Genomic DNA, 13,470 nt, shown 5'->3' with positions numbered 1-13,470 from the left:
TCATTAATTCCTGTCCTTAATTCTTATTTCTTTTTCTATTTTCTTTAGGTTTAATTTGCCAATTTTTTCTTAGCTTACTGAGAGGATATTTTAAGATACCACCTTTCAGCCTTGTTTTCTGTAAATGCAGTTAAATTTATGCAGTTCTCTGCGAGCACTGCTGTAATTATATACTACAGATTTTGACATGTATCTTACACGCTTCTGTTCTAGATAGAATATAATTTAAACTCCAAAATATTATGGTTCTAAAGTCAACCTTTATTTATACTTATCTATGCGGGTTTTTTTTTTTTGGTGTTTTTCATTTCTTCCTGCATTTCCATTTTTCCACATGGGAGCACTTGCTTTTTCTGCCATAAGACTTCCTTTAGTTTTTATTTACTGGAAATGTACTGGTGACGAATGTTTTCTCTGTTTTTGGTTTTGTCATTTTTTTTGTCTGAAAACATTTTAAAATTTTTGTCTTCACTTTTGAAAACTATTTTTGCTGTATTAATAGTAGGTATGAAGTTATATTCATTCAACACTATTAAGACAACATGCCATTGACTTCTGGTTTTTATTGTTTTAAATTAACACTCAATATCAGTTATTTTATTTTCTTTTAAGGTAAAATATCTTCTGTTTTTTTTAATTTTTTTTCTACCTATCAGTGTTTAGCATCTGTGGTTTTAGCAAGTGCTTAATTATGACTTTTTTGTATTTATTGTATCTTTTTATATTGTGAAACTTCATAGTATTGGGTAATTATTGGTTTTATCTATTTTAATATTGTTCTGCATAATTCTATCTCTTCTTGCCTTCTGAGATTTATTGAGTGTGCTTTATGTGTTTCCTTTTAAAAGTATTCTTACCATGATAAATAACATTCAAAAGTAAAAGAAAAATTAGGAAGAAAACACCAATGAAACCTCTGGGTTTTTTTGGAGAAAATTCTTTTTTATTATTATTATACTTTAAGTTCTAGGGTACATGTGCACAACGTGCAGGTTTGTTACATATGTATACATGTGCAGTGTTGGTTTGCTGCACCCATTAACTCGTCATTTACATTAGATATTTCTCCTAATGCTATCCCTCCCCCATCCCCCCACCCCATGACAGGCCCCAGTGTGTGATGTTCCCTGCCCTGTGTCCAAGCATTCTCATTATTCAATTCCCCCCTATGAGTGAGAACATGCAGTGTTTGGTTTTCTGTCTTTGTGATAGTTTGCTCAGAATGATGGTTTCCAGCTTCATTCATGTTGCTACAAAGGAGGTGAACTCATTCTTTTTTATGGCTGCATAGTATTCCATTTTATGGCTCCATAGTATGCCATATTTTCTTAATCCATTCTGTCATTGATGGACATTTGGGTTGGTTCCAAGTCTCGGCTGTTGTGAATAGTACTGCAATAAACATACCTGTGCATGTGTCTTTATAGCAGCATGATTTATAATCCTTTGGGTATATACCCAGTAATGGGATGGCTGGGTCAAATGGTATTTCTAGTTCTAGATCCTTGAGGAATTGCCACATTGTCTTCCACAATAGTTGAACTAGTTTACAGTCCCACCAACAGTGTAAAAGCATTCCTATTTCTTCACATCCTCTTTTTGGAGAAAATTCTTAAGAATTTTTATAATAGGTACTGGACTATAGTAATTTTCATTTTCTTCTTGTGTTAATTTTGACAATTTGTGTTTTTCAAGGAGTCTGAGAATTTTTATTGAAGTTTCCAAATGTATTAGCAAAATGATTTTGTTCTCTTATTATTTTTTCAGAGAATCTTAGGCCTGATACAGTAGTTTGCATTTTTCTCTTATTCCTGATTAGTCTTGCTGATAGTTCAACTTTATTTATAGTTTAGAAGAGTTAACTTTTGGTCTTTAAAATGTCTCTCTCAGAATCTGTGTTATTGCGGGAGGGAGAACACAGGGATTATGGGACTTTGCATTGGAACTCAGTGCTGCCCTAGTGCATTGGAAAGCAATGCAGGACAAAATTCAGCCATTGCTCATAGAGAGAACATTTAGACCAGCCCTAGACATAAGAGATGGTATAAAAAGTCATATTCATCCCAGCAGTTAGAACCTGAGCTCTGGCTAGCCTAAGTACCACCAGCTAATGGGCTCTGGGGTCCTCAATAAAGTTGAAATACAGGCTAGGCCACAAAGACTGCAATTCCTGGACAAGTCCTTATGCTGTGCTGGGCTTGAAGCCAGTGGACTTGTGGTGCATGTGACCCACTGAGACACCAGTTGTGGTGGCCAAGGGAGTGCTTATGTCACCCTTGCCTCAACCCCAGGCAGTGCAGCTTGCAGCTCCCAGAGAGACTCCAGAGGAAACGAGAGGGGAGACTATAAAGGACTTTGTCTTACAACTTTAGCCACAGTAAAATAAAGCATTAACTAGAGTCCTAAAGCCCCCATTCCAGGGCCTCACACCTGGATGGCATTTCTAAACACACCCTGGGCCAGTAGAGAACCTGCTGTCCTGAAGGGAAGGACCCAGTCCTAGCAGGATTCATTTCCTCCTGACTAAAGTGTCCTTGGTCCATGAATAAACATCTGCAGTAGCCAGGAAATAGTTGTCACAGGCCATGAGTGAGACCCAATGCTGTGCTAGTTTCAGGTCTGACCCAGCACACTCCCAGTCATGGTGGCCACAAGGCTACTTGTGTCACTACTCCCCTAATCCTAGGCAACTCAACAAGGAGAAACAGACTTCATTTGTTTGGTAGAAAGTAAAGGAAGAGGACATGAGACTCTGTCTGGTAATCCAGAGAATTCTCTCAGATCTCACCCAAGACCACCAAGGCAATACCTCTACAAGTCTGCAAAGTCATAGAATACTAAGCATCGAGCACTCAGTAAAGTAGATACATCTACAGTGACCAAAGACTAAGATCACAACACCTGACTCACTTTGAATACTTGGAAAGCCTTCTCAAGAAGGATGGGTACAAACTAGCCCAGAATGCAAATATTACAACAAATATTTAACACTTTAATTCCTGGATATCAGCAAATATTCGCGACCACCGAGACCATACAGAAAAACAGGACCTCACCAAATGAACTAAATAATGCACCAGTGACCAACACGAGTGACAGAGATATGTAAACTTTCAGACAAATAATTCAGCATAATTGTCTCGAGAAAACTTAAACAAATTCAAGATAACATAGAGAAAGAATTCAAAATTTAACAAAGATATTAAAATAGTTAAAATAATCAAGTAGAAATTCTGGAGCTGAAAAATACAATTGACGTACTGAAGAATATCACAGTCTTTAAGCAATAGAATTGATCAAGCAGAAGAAAGAATTACTGATCTTGGAGACGGGCTATTTGAAAATACATAGTCAGAAGAGAGAAAAGAAAAAAGAATAAAAAACAATGAAGCATGTCTACAGGATCTAGAAATTGCCTCAAAGCACAAATTAAATAGTTACTGGCCTTAAATTGGAAGTAGAGGAAGAAACAGGGATAGAAAGTTTATTCAAAGGGATAAAAACAGAGAGCTTCTTAAATCAAGAGAACAATATTGACATCAAAGTACAAGAAGATTACATAACACCAAGCAGATTCAACCCAAATGAAACTATCTCAAAACATTCTATAGTTAGATTCCCAAAAGTCAAGGATAAAGAAAGGATCCTAAAAGCAGCAAGAGAAAAGAAACAACATACAAAGATGCTACAATATGATTGGCAGCAGGCTTCTGAGTGGAATTCTTACAGACCAGAAGAGCATGCCATGATATATTTAAAGTGCTAAAGAAGGAAAACATCCCACGGTTATTCTAGAATAATATATCCAGCAAAAATACCCTTAAAACATGAAGGATAAATAATGACTTTCCCAGACAAAAGCTGAGAGATTTCATCAATCTCAGACCTGTCCTTAAATAAAGGCTAAAGGGAGTTCTTGAATCTTAAATAAAATGATGTTAATGAGAAATAAATTATCTGAAGGTACAACTAACTGGTTATAGTAAGTACGCAACAAATGCAGAATATTATAATTGTGTAATTGTGGTGTGTAAACTATTCATACCTTGAGTAGGAAGACTAAAATATAAGCCTATCAAAAATAGTAACTAAACAATTTTTTAAGACATGGTATAGTAAGACACAAATAGAAATAACAAAGTTAGAAAGTCAGGGAGATGAAGCTAAAGTGTAGAGTTTTTATTGGTTTTCTTTTTGCTTGTTTGTTAGTTTCTGCAACCACTGTTAAGTTTTTATCAGCTTAAAATAATGGATTATTAGATGTTACTTGCAAGTCTCATGGTAATCTCAAATCTAAAAACCTACAGCAGATACTTAAAAAATAAAAAGGAAGAGATTGAAACACACTGCCAGAGAAAATCACCTTCACTAAAAGGAAGACAGGAAGGAAAGAAGAAAGAGAAAACAAGTAAACAGCCAAAAACAAGTAACAAGATAGCAGTAATAAGTTCTTACTTATCAATAATAACATTGAATGTAAATGGACTGAACTCTCCAATCAAAAGACATAGCATGGTCAAATGGATTAAAACACGAACCCCAACTATCTGCTGCTTACAAGTAACATACTCCATCTATAAAGACACATATAAATTGAAAATAAAGGCATGAAAATAAATATTCCACACAACTGGAAACTAAAAAAAGGGCAAGAGTAGCTATAATTTATTACATAAAATATATTTCAAGAAAAAAATAAAAAGAGACAAAGAAGATTATTATATATTGAAAAAGGTGTCTATTCAGCAAGAAGGTATAACAATCATAAACATATATGTGGCCAACACTGGAGCACCCAGATATAAGAAACTAATATTATCAGAACTGAAAAACCAGTCAGACTCTAACACGATAATAGCTGGAAACTTCATCACTCCAGGTTCAGCATTGGACACATCATCCAGATAGTAAATGAACAAAGAAACAAATCTGCAGTATAAACCAAATGGACCTAATAGATATTTATAGAAAATTTTATCCAACAGCTATAGAATACATATTCTTTTTCTCAACACATGGAACATTCTCAGGGATAGACCACATGTTAGTCCATAAACAAATCTTTAAAATCTCAGGCTGGGCACAGTGGTTTATACCTGTAATCCCAGTACTCTGAGAGGTTGAGGTTGGAGGATCACAGGAGCTCAAGAGTTTGAGACCAGCATGGATAACATAGTGAGACACCATCTCTAAAAGCTTAAAAATTAGTGAGGTTTGGTGACATGTGCCTGCAGTCCCAGTTACTCAGGAGGCTGAGGCAGGAGCATCTCCTGAGCCTAGGAAGTCGAGGCTGCTGAGAGCCATGATTGTGCCACTGCACTCCATCCTGGACAACAGAGTGAGAACATCTCCCAATAAATTAATACACAAATAAGCAATAAACAAATAAACTGAAACTGTATAAAATATCTTCTTTAACCACAATAGAATAAAACTAGAAATCAACAAGAAGAGGAACTTTGGAAACTTTATAAATACATGGAAATTAAACAATATGCTCGCAAATGACCAGGGGTCAATGAAGAAATGAAGAAGGAAAATTTAAAATTTATTGAAACAAATGAAAAGGAAAATCCCAAATACCGAAACCTATGGAATACAGCAAAAGCACCACAAAGAGGAAAGTTTATGGGAATAAGCACCTACATCAAAAGAAAGTAGAAAAATATCAAATAAACAAGGATGAATGTTAAATAACTATAAAAGCAAGAGTGTATCAAATCCAAGTTTAGTAGAAGAAAAGAAATAATAAAGATCAGAGTAGATAAATAAATTGAAACCAAATAAACAATACAAAAGATCAACAAAAGGAGTAGAGGGTTTTTGTGAAAGCTAAAATTGACAAGACTTTAGCCAGACTAAGTAAAAAAGAGAGAAAACCCAAATAAATAAAATCAGAGGTGAAAATGGAAACATTATTACTGATACTGCAGAAATTACAAGGGTCATTAGATAATACTATAAGCAACTATATGCCAATACATTGGAACACCTAGAAGAGATAGATAAATTCCTTGATACATTTTACCTACCAAGATTGAACCATGAAGAGATCCAAAACCTGAATAGACTGGTAACAAGTAAAGAGATTAAGGCCATAATAGAAATTCTTTCAGTAAAGGGAAATCCAACACTTGATGGCTTCACTGCTGAATTCTACCAGACATGTAAAGAATTAATGCAAATCGTTTTTAAACTATTCCAAAAAACAGAGGATGAAGGAATACTTCCAAACTCATTCTATGAAGCAGGCATTACCCTGATACCAAAACCAAACACCCATCAAAAAAGAAAACTACAAGTAAATATCTCTGAAGAAGATTGGTGCAAAAATCCTCAAAAAATTCTAGCATACCAAATTCAGCAATACATTAAAAAGATCATTTATCATGACCAAGTGGAGTTTAACCCATGGATGCAAGGATGGTTCAACATATGCTAACCAATCAATGTGATAAATCGTATCAACAGAATTAAGGACAAAAACCATGTGCTCATTATAATGAATGCTTAGAAAGCATTTGATAAAATTCAACATCCCTTTATGATAAATTAAAAAAAACCCTCAAAATCTGGGTATAAAAGGAACATACCACAACATAACAAAAACCATATATCACAGATCCACAGCTGAAAACCTTTCCTCTAAGATCTGGAACAAGACAAGGATGCCCACTTTCTCCATTTCTATTCAACATAGTACTGGAAGTTGTAGCTAGAACAGTCAGACAGGAGGAAAAAATAAAGGGCATCCAAACTGGAATGGAATAATTTAAATTATTCTTATTTGCAGATGATATGATATTCTATTTGGAAAAACCGAAGGACTCCACCAAAAAACTATTAGAATTAATAAATAATTTTAGTAAAGTTGCAGGATATGAAATCAATATGCAAAAATCAGTAGCATTTGTATATGCCAATAGTGAACAACCTAAAAAAAATCAAGAAAGTAATCCCATTTACAATAGCTACAAATAAAATAAAATACCTGGAATAGACTTAATCAAACAAGTGAAAGAACTATACAAACAAAGCTATAAAACACTGATGCATATACACCATGGAATACTATGCAGCCATCAAAAAGGATGAGTTTGCGTCCTTTGTAGGGACATGGATGCAGCTGGAAACCATCATTCTTAGCAAACTATCACAAGAACAGAAAACCAAACACCGCATGTTCTCACTCATAGGTGGGAACTGAACAATGAGATCACTTGGACTCAGGAAGGGGAACATCACACACAGGGGCCTATCATGGGGAGGGGGGGGAGGGGGGGAGGGATTGCATTGGGAGTTATACCTGATGTAAATGATGAGTTGATGGGTGCAGCACACCAACATGGCACAAGTATACATATGTAACAAACCTGCACGTTATGCACATGTACCCTACAACTTAAAGTACAATAATAATAAATAAATTAAAAAAAATAAAAAAATAAAACACTGATGCAAGAAACAGAAGAGGACAAAAAAGGGAAAGATATTCCATGTTAATGGAATAGAAAAATCAATATTGTTAAAATGTCCATACTACCCAAAACAATCTAGAGATTCAATGCAATCTCTGCCAAAATACCAATATAATTATTCATAGAAATAGAAAAAATAATCCTAAAATCTATATGGAACCACAAAAAACCTAGAATAGTCAAAGCCATCCTGAGCACAAGGAACAAAACTGGAAGACTCTCATTATCTGACTTCAAATTATGTTACAGAGCTATAGTAACCCAAATAGCAGGGTATTGGCATAAAATCAGACACACAGACCAATGAAATAGATTTGAGAACTCAGAAATAAATTAATACATCTATAGGAAACTTATTTTTAACACAGTTGCCAAGAATATACACCGGGGAAACTCAGTTCAATAACAGGTTATTGAACACACCCTCTCTTCAATAAATGGTGCTCTGAAAACTGGATATCCATATACAGAGGAATAAAACTAGGACCCTTTCTATTGCTTTATACAAAAATCAAATCAAAATGGATTGTAGACATAAATCTAAGACCTTGAACTATAAAAAACTACTAAAAGAAAACATTGAGGAAACTCTCCAGACATGGGTCTTGGCAAAAAATTATTGAGTAATACCCCATAAGCACAGGCAACAAAAGCAAAAATGGACAGATGGCATGGGATCACACTGAGTTAAAATGCTTCTGCATAGAAAAAGAGACAATGAAAAAGTGAAGAGACAACCCAGAGAATGGGAGAAAATATTTGCAAACAACCTATCTGAAAAGAGATTAATACTCAGAATATTTAAGGAGCCAGAACAACGTGATAGAGACAAATCTAATAATTTAGTTTAAAATGGGCAAAATATTTGAATGGGTATTACTTAAAAAGAAGACAAGCAAATGGCATACAGATATATGAAAAGAAACTCAATGTCATTGATCATCAGAGAAATGCAAATCAAAACTAAAATAAAATATCATCTCACACTGGATAAAGTGACGCACATCCAAAAGACAAGCAATAACAAATGCTGATGAGGATGTGGAGAAAAGGGAATCCTTGTACACTGTTGGTGGGAATATAAATTAGTATAACCACTATGGAGAACAGTGTAAAGGTTCCTCAAAAAACTAAAAATAGAACTACCATATTATCGAGCAATTCCTACTGCTGGGTATGTACCCAAAAGAAAGTAAATCAGTATATCAAAGATTTGGAAGCAATCTAAGTGTCCATCAACAGACTAATGGATAAAGAAAACGTGACACATATACACAATGGAATACTATTCATCTATAAAAAAGAATGAGATTCTGTCATTTGCAACATCATGGATGGAACTGGAGAACATTATGTCAAGTTAAATAAGGCAGGCACAGAAAGACAAACTTTACATGTTATCACTTATTTGTGGGAGTTAAAAATTAAAGCAATTGAAATCATGGAGAGAGAAAGTAAAATAATGGTTACCAGAGGCTGGAAAGGGTAATACAGAGAAGCAGGGGAAGTAGGGACTGTTAGTGGGTTTAAAAATATAGTTAGATTGAATAAATGAGATCTAGCATTGGCTAGCACAATAGGGTGACTATAATCAACAATAATATTTTGTGCATTTAAAAATAACTAAAAGAGTATAATTGCAATGTTTTTAATACAAAGAAGTGATCAATGTTTGAGATGATGGATACTCTATTTACTCTGGTGTGATTATTACACATTGTATGCCTGTATCAAAATATTTCATGTACCTCATAAATATATACACCTCCTAGGTACCCACACAAATTTAAAAATTTAAATAAAATAAAAAATAAATATTCCTCTATTATACATATTGTTTTTAGTCAATTGGTTCTGCTCATATATTTGTCTTTTATCTTTTTTGCAACTTTATTCGGGTTTAATTGGCTAATATTTTTTTCTTGCTTCTTCCAATCAGATCTCAGATGGATGATTTTCAACATTTCTTCTTGTCCTATACATTTATTTAAAGCTGTAATTTTCCCCCAAGCACTACTTTAGTTGTATCTTATAAGTCCTGAAATAACATTTTCAATATCTTGTAAGTATTTCAATAGTGTTAATTACAATATGATTTTTTGTTTCCATGTGTTAAGATGCTAAAAATATAAATAACCTGTGAGACCCTTGTTGAGAATAAATGTAAAATTTTTCTTATTTGAAATAAGTGGACTTCTTTAGCAAACATATAGGCTCTCTACACACACAATTCTGAGCATTTCCTTATTTTTAGAGTAAAACATGAGATACCAAGACTGTGAGTTGCTATGAGAATTATTATTTTGAAACATAAGCCATTTCTCAAAATGATTAAAATCATTTATCAGTGGTTGATGACAGAAGGATCAATTAAACAATGCTACACCTTAATTTTCTAAAGAAAACCAGTGGATTTAATGACATTACTTTAAAGGCACAGAGTCAGAGAAGCTTGTGAAAGGCCAAGAGTGAAGATGTTATTTCTAGTTTAGCTGTGAAACTGTCATTTAGGAAAGTTGTCTATCATGCTGTTTATAGCACACAGTAGCCCAGAGAGGTTTACATATCACCCAACACTTCACTATTATAAACCCTGCTTGCACAGAGAAAAATGCTAACAGAGAAGAAATACAGATTTGATCACTAGAAGACCTAAAGACACATATAGTTAATTAAGGAGAGCCAGCAATGAAGGCCTAAATCTAAGAGCTGAAACATAATGCATTTAAACGTCACATTTGCACATTATATCATGAGGGCAAATTATCCTGTCTTGTAGAGAACACGAGAGAAAAATATCAGCTCAGGGCTCTAGATAATCACTCAGTTGGACAAAATAAATTATAACTTTATTCTACCATTAAAGCCTCTAACTTACCTAGGACTTAACCCTTTCTATCATGTACCACTATGAGATTCTTCTTCAAGAAGAATCATTACCTTGTTCAAACCATTTGTCTTTCCATTACTTATAATTACGCAGAGGTGCCCTTTCTCTGCCCTTTTTTTTCCAGTAAGTCAGCTATAATTACCAAAAAGTTTCCTGTCTGCAACATCGCTGCAACACTAAAAGCAATAGTCCTTTATCAGGCTATCTAGTTAATCTTAGCCATAATGACAGAACTTGTAATATTATAAAATTAAATCCATTTTATAGCTCATTTTATAGCTCCAGGGTTAGTTGTAACAGTGATAGCTCCTGTGTGATTACATTAATACATCTTTTACTAAACATGTAAAACATTTGTTCAGCTATGTTTTGTTAGTGATTTTAATATTCTTCACCACTTCAATCAATCAGTAAGTCACCTACAATAACTCAAATGGAAATAACAAGAAATGCTAGTTATATTTGAACTATGTCTGCTCTGAATTCTGCTGGATACACATGCATATATACACTCACATAATAAAGTCTTCATTTAGTTTTAATTCATTTCACATTAGTCTGCCAAAAGATATCTTATATGGATTTATTGATACTTAGTGACTAAGAGCTTTAGTTTTTCCCTTTTTATTGGCCATTCAGTAAAAGGAAACAGCTAGCAGAAACACTAACCCAAAGGAAAATGATTATCAATGACAGCTGAAGAACAAGCACTATCTTTATTTAATATCATTTCACTTATAAAAGCATTTGAAATCCTGTAAGTATCCATTTACAAATGTTATTTCAGTTTGCATATGCAACTTCAATTCAGTTCAATAAGTTGGTCTGTTTTCTTTACGGTAAGATTCAGAAAACGTAAGACGTGAAGTTGGGTCTTATTTAATGTTATGGCATTATGGTCTTATGTTATTAAATTAAATTAAGACCATTTAATGCTATGGTCTTATTTAATATGGCAATTTGAAGTTAGGAATGAAACATGTTTCCCATGCAGTGCAGTCAGAGAAATCAATAGAAAATAAACAATTTTTAATAACTATGATATATCCCAATTTAATTTACAGTTCCTGTGTATGACTTGACTTTGTACTCTAGCACTGACATCTGGACAAAATAACACAAAGACAATAGATATGTGTTTGGGGTCCTTTCTGGGCTTCAATGAATTAACTGAAATAATTAGTGAATTAATTATATGTCAACAAATCAGTAATTTATAAAATCTGGGTTTTAGCCATTCTCTGTTAATTGGTGATATCACTTGCCCAACTCAACTACTTATGAAAATAAGATGATCTACCATTATGAAAGGGCTTTATCAAGGAAAGGCCTTTAAATATGAGATATTATTAAATAAAGATTCTCTCCCCATGATTACTAAAATGAGCCCATCCAGCCCTTTGCTTTCAACCCTATCCCTGCGATGAAAATAAATCTTCCATTTCTTTGCATTTCTTGACACCACTTTGTCAGAGAGGCCTTTTCTCTTCCTCAAAATCCAAATTCCCCTTATCTTTCAAGATTTGTTCTAACTTCCCCTGCAGGGACATTTCCCCTATTTTTCTCCATGTGTACTGATCTCTTTTATTGTATACTCACTGTCTGAACAACAAAAAAGTCACTTGCATTTTCTGAGTAACATTAAATAATTTCTATAGATAATTTTTTCTTAGAATATCAAAATGGATCATCAACCAAAGTATAAAACTTCACCAAACCTAAGAATGTCTACTTTTAAGTAGATATCATTAAACAAATAAAAGATAAGCCATGAACTAGGATAAAATATTTGTAGATTCTAACAAATGATATATCCCCAGAATTTAAAAAGGACTCTCAAAATTCAATACTAAGAAAACAAACAACCCAATAAGAAGTGAGGAAAAGATTTACACAAACACTTTATCGAAGATTATATATGAATGACAAGTAAGCACATGATAAGATAGTCAAGATTATCAGTCATTAGAGAAATAAAAATTGAAGCCATCAGTACCTGGCCTAAAGTTAGGCTTGAGAGATGAATATGTTTTGTAAATCAATCAAATGTCCAATAAATATATTGAAAGTTAAAGTGTTTTCCAACCCCTATTTTGAACAATCCCAACGTATCTTGGGTTATTCAAAGATGTGAAAATATCAACTCTAAAATTTAAATTATTTTCTGTTTAACTTAGTATAATAAATAAATGCCAAAAGGCATTCTTATAAATAGGAGAATGTTGAAAATTTTATAATAGAGAAGTAGTGAACCATTGTGATAAGTAAAGGGGTCATATTATATAAAAATGTTTTCCATTGACACCTAATTGCTTTGCATGGTTTGATGTGGAATATTATAGCATTTCAGCTATCATCTACTCAAGGGAATCACTTTATGTGAATATAGCACCATCCATCATCTTGTTAGTTTAGTCCAGTTGTTATTGTCTCTTTTGAATATTCATGGCCTTTTCCCAAACAAATGATGCCAGGGGAAAGCAATACCTCCAATACATAGGACCTTAAGAGCACTATGATATTAAATTGTTGATTTTCTGACTTGGTCTTGAGTGAAAGGTATCTCTATCTCTAATTTAGTTTAATCAGACTGGCATGGTTCTTTAAGAGTTGAGAAAGAGGAAATGTCTGCTCTATAAAATGGAGTTTCTAATCTGGCAAGTAACTGTTTTAAAATGTTACTCTGCCTTTTTGGTCATCTGTTTTTGACTGAAAATGCTTTTGATCAGTGAGATGAACATCAAAGAGAAATCAAAAAGCAGATATGAAAGAGAAAATAGAAAATTAAGAGAGATAAGTACATGGAAAAATAAGGGGTTAAATATTATAATGTATTCATTTTAAACAAGATTATTATAAAGCTATGTAATCAAAGGTATAGTACATGAAAGAGGAAATGTTTTATTATTATTATTATTATTATTATTATTATTATACTTTAAGTTCTAGGGTACATGTGCATAACGTGCAGGTTTGTTACATATGTATACTTGTGCCATGTTGGTGTGCTGCACCCATCAACTCGTCAGCACCCATCAACTCGTCATTTACATCAGGTATAACTCCCAATGCAATCCCTCCCCCCTCCCCCCTCCCCATGAT

Source organism: Macaca thibetana, chromosome 5 (genome assembly GCF_024542745.1).
Source record: "Macaca thibetana thibetana isolate TM-01 chromosome 5, ASM2454274v1, whole genome shotgun sequence".
Taxonomy (NCBI): domain Eukaryota; kingdom Metazoa; phylum Chordata; class Mammalia; order Primates; family Cercopithecidae; genus Macaca; species Macaca thibetana.
This window is presented reverse-complemented; position numbering follows the sequence as displayed.